At 42.4% G+C, this 7,487-nt stretch overlaps 1 non-coding gene across 1 annotated transcript; it reads right to left on the bottom strand.

Annotated features, from left to right (window-relative positions):
• Positions 1 to 6,331: 6,331 nt before the first annotated feature.
• Positions 6,332 to 6,438, bottom strand: LOC133827898 (small nucleolar RNA R71). Its single transcript, XR_009890547.1, has one exon. It is a non-coding gene; the product is annotated as a small nucleolar RNA R71 (small nucleolar RNA).
• Positions 6,439 to 7,487: the final 1,049 nt, after the last annotated feature.

Genomic DNA, 7,487 nt, shown 5'->3' with positions numbered 1-7,487 from the left:
TTTTTGCAGGTAAGGGCAGTCATTGGTGCGGCTATTTTGGAAAATCCTTCCACAAATCGCCGGTAGTATCCCGCTAACCCAAGAAAACTTCTAACCTCATGCGCATTTTTCGGAGGTTTCCACTGCTTAACAGCTTCTATCTTGGGGGGATCTACTGAAATTCCATTTCCCGACACTATGTGCCCCAGAAAACTTACTTTCTCTAGCCAGAATTCGCACTTCGAAAACTTAGCATAAAGCTTTTCGTCTCGCAGACACTGGAGGACCAGTTCCAGATGTGTTGCATGCTCTTCCTGGCTTTTCGAGTATATCAGAATATCGTCAATGAACACGACGACAAACTTATCCAAATACTCGCGAAATACTCGGTTCATGAGATCCATGAATGCAGCAGGCGCATTGGTTAGTCCAAAGGACATCACTAAGAACTCGTAGTGACCGTAGCGCGTTCTGAAGGTCGTCTTTGGTATATCCGTCTCCTTAACCTTGAGCTGGTGATAGCCCGATCGCAGGTCTATTTTGGAAAATACTGACGCTCCTTGTAGTTGATCAAAAAGATCGTCGATCCTCGATAATGGATATCGGTTCTTGATCATCACTTTGTTCAACTCCCGATAGTCAATGCACATTCTCATCGTACCGTCTTTCTTCTTAACGAATAAGATCGGGGCTCCCCATGGAGAATGGCTTGGCCTTATGAACTTCTTGTCCAGTAACTCTTGCAGTTGTGACTGCAACTCCTTGAGTTCAGCTGGTGCCATTCTGTAAGGAGTCTTTGAGATCGGCGCAGTTCCTGGAATCAACTCTATCTCAAACACAATCTCTCGGTCTGGTGGAATCCCTGGGAGATCTTCAGGAAATACCTCAGAAAACTTGCACACAACCAGTACATCCGATGGTTGTTGACTCGTTTCTTTATCCTTATCCACTATGTTTGCCAGAAAACCGATGCACCCGTCATTCAACATTTTTCTCTCCTTTATCGCAGAAATCATGGGACACTTCTTTTCTCTTGACGTGCCCTTGAACTCGAATGGTTCTTCTCCTGCTGGGGTGAAGACCACTTTTCTGCGCTTGCAATTGATAACTGCTCCATATTTGGTTAACCAATCCATCCCAAATATGACATCATATTCATGTAGGTCCAAGACTAACAGATCCACCATTAGCTCACGATTTTCAACCCAAACTGGTACGGCTCTAACCCATGTCCACAAATGATGCAGATACAAAAGAATGTGATGCACCAGTATCCATTAATGCATATGCTGAGGTTTGGGCGATAGAAATCTGACCTGACACCATATCAGATGGGCCAGCTCCTTTGTCGCTTTGTGTAAGCCCATAAACTCGAGGCGGAGCTCCAATTTGTTTATGTTGGTCATTTCCATTGCCCTTGGCTGGCATTCGACAATCCTTAGCAAAGTGCCCTGGCTTTCCACAGTTAAAACAGACCCCGCACTCGCCCCGATGGCGGCGGTTACACTTGTTGCATAGTGGCCATTGTTCAAACTCACGTCTCGGCTGTTTGTTGTGACTAGCCATTGCCTGATTGGGAGGTCCCCCTTTTCTTTTGTTATTTCCCCCAAAAATCGGTCTTGTGCCTCTTGGATTGTTTGTTCTCTACGAGTTCTGGCCGAACCTCGGGTTGAACCTTCCCCTTGGGCCATTCTGATTGGCCTGAAACTGTCCGGGGTTGTTGGGAGTGTACCTCCTGTCTTCATTCTTCTGTGGATCTGGCTTGTCAGACACGGCCCAAGACTCTTGGCGAAGAGCCCGTTCCACAGCTTCAACATACGTCTCTGGGCCAGTTCTACCAGTGTCTACACACCTGGCAATGTCTCTGCGTAGGCCCTTCATAAAACTCCAGGTCTTATTCTCTTCAGTGCTCACCTGGTTCTTCACAAACCGAGTCAGTTGGTCAAATTTTCGAACGTAGTCCTGCACGCTCGATGTTCCCTGCTTCAGATTAGTGAACTCATTCACTTTGTGCTCAATCACCGCCTTACTAAAGTACTTGCCATTGAACAAGGTCAAGAACTCTAGCCATTCCATCTCGGCATCATTATGCCCTTTCTTGGCTGCGTCCCACCAGATGTGGGCATCTTCATATAGGTCGCGCAGACTACCTTCTCTCTCTAAGTAGTTCCAATGAAGTCGAAGATTCTTTCCAAAATACTAATCCATTCCTCTGCCATTGAAGGGTCACTGCTCCCCTCGAATATAGGTGGATTTTGGTTCCCGAACCTTTCTGATATAGGTTTTGCTCGGGCAGCTCTTGGCGCTTCTACTGGCTGTACAGGTTGCTCAATGATAGCCTGCGGGCCAAGGTTTTGTTCTTCATTGTTTGCAGGTGGTACTTCGTTGTTCTGAGCATTATTGGGTGGCATGGGGAGTCGTCCCAAAAAGGGTGTTAAATCTTTCAGCTTGGAGGGCATCATCGTCCTCCTGTCTCTTTTGCCCTCTTTCTATTTGAGCTCCCTGCGTCTCCACTAGCCTTTGCAGATTGTTCATCCGCTCGGCTATCTTGCGAACTCTATCTGCTTGGTTTGGAGCTCTAGCAGCAGGCGCGTTCTAAGCTCTATCAGCAAGTGTGGCCTGGCCTCGGCCAGCAACACCCCTTCCTCTTTAAGCTCTTGTCCTTACCAATTTTTTTTATTTCATTCAAAAGCTCTTAAGCGCATAAGGACGAGAAGTTAATATTGACACAGATAGTTAATCAACCTAATTAAGCACACCAAACATATCAAGCACAACAAGCAATCAACACTTTTTAACAAAAGTTAGCAACTTCATTTCATAACCTATACCATATACAACAACGTTTGAAGTTTGGGTTGGCAAGTCTAAGGGATTTACAACATTAGCCCTAAAAAAAATGGACTTATATCCCTGCTAGACCAGTTACTAATTTCCTTAATCATATACACGGTAGGTACATATTTGAAAACTAGGTGGGTTTCTAACACCTATGCAGCGCCTAACACCTAGTCGGTGTCGCTGTCAGCGGCCATATCAGGACCTCCATCTAGATCCTCCTCGAGATCTTCCTCAGTCTGGTCCATCAGCTCCTCATAATAAATTTCCCCGTCGCTGAGTTCTTCATTAGCCAGTTCCTCCACTGGCAGGTTCTCAGCTACAACTACACCAAAGTCCTACAACCTAGTCGGTTTGAAAGGTCTTTACAAAAAGTATCAACAAGACCCTCACAGCATAACCTAAACTAAGCTGTACATCAACATATCCAGCTCTATGTCGGTATCCTCGTCAGACTGCTCGAGATCCTCATCTGGCTCTACTGAAGACTTCTGTCATGTACTGCGTACATTGCCAAATGGCACGCCAATGTCGTCATTCGTACTCAAAGTGGCAAGGAATTCTCATCGTTAAAGAGTCTATAGAAAATCGATTCTAGGCGAAGGGATCATGGGTAGTTTTCCTATCACAGGGTCACCTATCTCAGGTATATCAACCATAACCTACAATTTATAGAATTGAGATGAATTAAAATAAAACAACATACTAAAGGAAGAAACAGTACTTACAGTGAGTGCCGGTCTATCTTTGCGAAATGTACATGTGGGTTGTCTACAGAACCTGCTCAACTCGAGCTCTGATACCAACTGTAACGACCCGGATTTTCAAGACTCGATAATGCGGAAATATAAATGTTTTCATTTAACAAAATGTCTCAAAAACCCATAGAAAAAAAAACTTTTTAAAAAGTCGTATGGCCATACTTAACATTTAGTTTCAACATATTTTATAAAGAGTAGAGTGAGCCTAGTTTAGGAAAATTACACAACATTTCCAAAAATAAAACGGCTTCCCAAAAGGTCGGTCCACATGTACATTTGCAAGGAAGACTCCAGCGCTCACTGCTCTGCCTTGCCCTTGCTCTTACCTACAACATGAAACAACTAGGTAAGCGAAAACGCTTAGTAAGATCAACTTTCAAACAAAGCATGTAGAGAATTAGGGTTCCGGACCCTAAACAATCAATTTCAAGAACGCTAAAGCGTCCTGGCAAACTTATGGTCATGCCTGATAACCAATGATAAATTAAATCGTAACTAGATAAAAATCCTGCACTCAGAAAAATCCTAGAACAAGCAGATATATTATATCACAACTATATCTTATCAACAATTATATCCCTGCACTCAGAAAATCCCAGAGCAAGCAGATATATTATATCACAACTATATCTTATCAACAATTATATCCCTGCACTCAGAAAATCCCAGAGTGATGAGTCTAGATTTTATTATGTTTTGGTGATGTTTTTAGTAGTCTTTTATTTTGTTTTTCCTTGTTTTAGCGCGGGTTTACGCTTTGTTTGGTTGTTTTTGTGAATATCAGGAAGAATTGAGCATGTGGAAGAAAATGCCAAAGAAAGGGAAGAAATAACCAAGTTTTTCATCATATTTTGATCAAGAATGGTTCTCAATACAATTTGGAAGTGTTGGTGAAATTTTGGGATGAAAACTTGAAGAATTGAAGAATTCCTTAAGAGCCACAGCATGATCAAAGTAGGGCCGCGGCTAGGGGGAGAAACAGAAGCATGGTTTTTTGAGGACATCTTCGGGCCGCGGCATGGCTAGATAGAGCCGCGGCAAGGATGGGCACTCTGCCCAGAAAACAACGATGCGGGCCGCGGCATGGTTTCAGAGAGCCGCGGCATTGAAAGGATATTCTGCCCAGAAATTTTGACACGGGCCGCGGCATAGTGTATGTAGAGCCGCGGCCCGCCTCTCTAAAATCTAAAAATCCTAGGTTTTAAAGGACGAAAAAGAAGAGAGAAGTACGTACGGACGAGGGGAGGAGTTCTGGTGTTGAAGGCTCAAGCTTAGAGTATTTTTACATGTTTTTCTTCCTGATGTTATTTTTAATTTCTGTTGTGATTAGCACTATGACTATGAACTAATTTTCTGTTTAGGATGTTCAATTGAATCTCTTGAATTTCTGTTATGACCTAATGCAATTTTAATTTCCTCTTCTTCAATCTTCTTCAATTCCATATAATCTGTTCTTATAGAGTGATTATTGATTGGCCATCTTTAGTCATATTCATATGTTTTTAAGTCAAAATCTGAGAAGTGAGATTTAATTATGCCTTGGTTATATTGGACATAATTCTAATTTAGAACGAAAGTATCTGAATTAATTGTGTAGCTGTTATTAAGTTGTGGAATTTAATGCTACCTTTGTGGTTCAATTTACCATAGAAATATAGGAAATTGTCACCTAGGTTGAGTTTATAATTCATAGTATGATTATAGGCTGCTGTTTCAACTTGTTAATTGAATTAGGTAAAAAATAAGAAGAATTCATACTTTGCATTAGGGAATAATAGGAAGGATAGTTGATGAGATTGAATATCCTAATTGTTTCTCAGTGATTGAATTAAGAGTTTTTACTATTAGTTATTATTCTATTTAATTGTCGATTATTATTTCTGCACTTTATCGGTTCTTTTGCTGTATTTTACAAAAATCAAGAAGTTTTAATTCATCAAATAGAACAAGAGATTAATTGACTGGTAATTGATAACTCAGTCCTTGAGGACGATACTTGGTTTTACCATTTTATTACAAGTTCGCGACTGTGTGCACTTGCATAGCAAAATTATCGCAACAAGTTTTTGGCGCCGTTGCCGGGGACTGAAAATTATCAATATCAGTCTAATTAATTTTTATTCTAATTTTATTTTAATTTCTCTCATTTCTAATCTGTTTAGTTGCTTAATTTGTCTATCTCAGGTGAATTTTGGTATATGCGTGGCAGAAAAGGAAAAGCCACACTTGTTCCTCTGAATCCCGAGATCGAAAAGTCTTGCAATCAAATCAGAAAGAATAAGAGAGAGACCCAGAATTCTGTGAAGATGGCACAGAATGATGGGGATGGCAGGAATGGTCTAAATCCAGGAGTTGTCCAAGGGGTTCAGGCTCAGACCAACGCTGAGAGGAGTCTGAGAGATTATGTGCTACCCACTCTGATGGGAGTACGAAATAGTATATGCCCACCAACTGTAGAGGCCAACAACTTCGAAATAAAGCCTGCTATTTTACAAATGGTGCAGTCCTCTGTGCAATTCAATGGGTTGCCCTCTGAAGATCCTCACACCCATTTGTCCAACTTTCTGGAGTTGTGTGGAACCTTAAAATATAATGGGGTGAGTGATGACGCAATCAAGCTTAGGCTCTTCCCATTTTCTCTAAGGGACAGAGCTAAAAGTTGGCTGAATTCTCTGCAGCCAAACTCCATTGTCACTTGGCAAGATCTAGCTCAGAAGTTTTTGTCCAAATTCTTCCCTCCGTCCAAAGCTGCTAAATTAAGGGGAGAGATAAATAACTTTTGCCAGAATGACGGAGAGTCATTATATGAGGCGTGGGAACGGTTTAAGGAACTCCTTAGAAGATGTCCTCATCATGGCATTGAACAGTGGATGCTAGTACAGAACTTCTACAATGGTTTATGTCCGACAACCAGAACCATTATAGATGCTGCAGCGGGTGGCACTTTTATGAGCAAGAGCGCAACTGGCGCTTATGAGCTGCTGGAGGACATGGCTACAAACAACCATCAGTGGTCAGAGGAAAGATCATCAGGAGTTAGAAAGGTAGCTGGGGTGCATGAGCTAGATGCAATTACTGCTTTAACAGCGCAAGTAGCCTCTTTGACCAAGCAGTTGCAACAGAGTAGTGTGTCTGCTAATGCGGTTCAGATGGCAGTGAGGTGTGAAATGTGTGGTGGTGCTCATTCTTTCGATCAGTGCCCTATCTGTAATAATAACACCCCAATGGATCATGCTCAAGTTCAAGCGGTGGGAAACTTTCAAAGGCCGCTCAATAATCCATTCTCCAACAACTACAATCCTGGGTGGCGAAATCATCCAAATTTTTCGTGGAAGAATAATCAAGGCCAACAACCTCAGTTTCAGGGACAATTTCAGAATAACATGCCTCAGCCACCTATGAATCAAGCTTCGTCATCAATGCAGCCTAGGCCTCCACAATCAATGCCTCAACCTGAGAGACCTAATGAACTGCAAGCTGCCCTGTTGACTCTTACTAACACTCAGACTCAATTTATGACTGAGACAAGATCCTCCATTCGAAACCTTGAGACACATGTTGGGCAGTTGGCCAATATGCTCAATAACAGACCCCAGGGAAACTTGCCTAGTAATACTGAAGTCAACCCCAAGGAGCAAGTTCAGGCAATTACTCTGAGGAGTGGGAAGCAAACAGAGCAGCCTAGACCTCCACAGGCAGTAGTTCAGAAAAAAGAGATGGGTGCACAGTCTAATTCAGAAAGGGTTACTGAAAACCATCAGAAGTTAGATCAGAGTCCCCCAGTTGTCATTGAGCAGCCAGTTAGAGTTCCATACCCTCAGAGGCTTAGAAAGACTACCCTTGATAAACAGTTTTCTAAGTTTCTTGAGGTGTTTAAAAAGCTGCTCATAAACATTCCTTTTGCGGAGG

Source organism: Humulus lupulus, chromosome 3 (assembly GCF_963169125.1).
Source record: "Humulus lupulus chromosome 3, drHumLupu1.1, whole genome shotgun sequence".
Lineage (NCBI taxonomy): Eukaryota > Viridiplantae > Streptophyta > Magnoliopsida > Rosales > Cannabaceae > Humulus > Humulus lupulus.
This window is presented reverse-complemented; position numbering and strand designations above follow the sequence as displayed.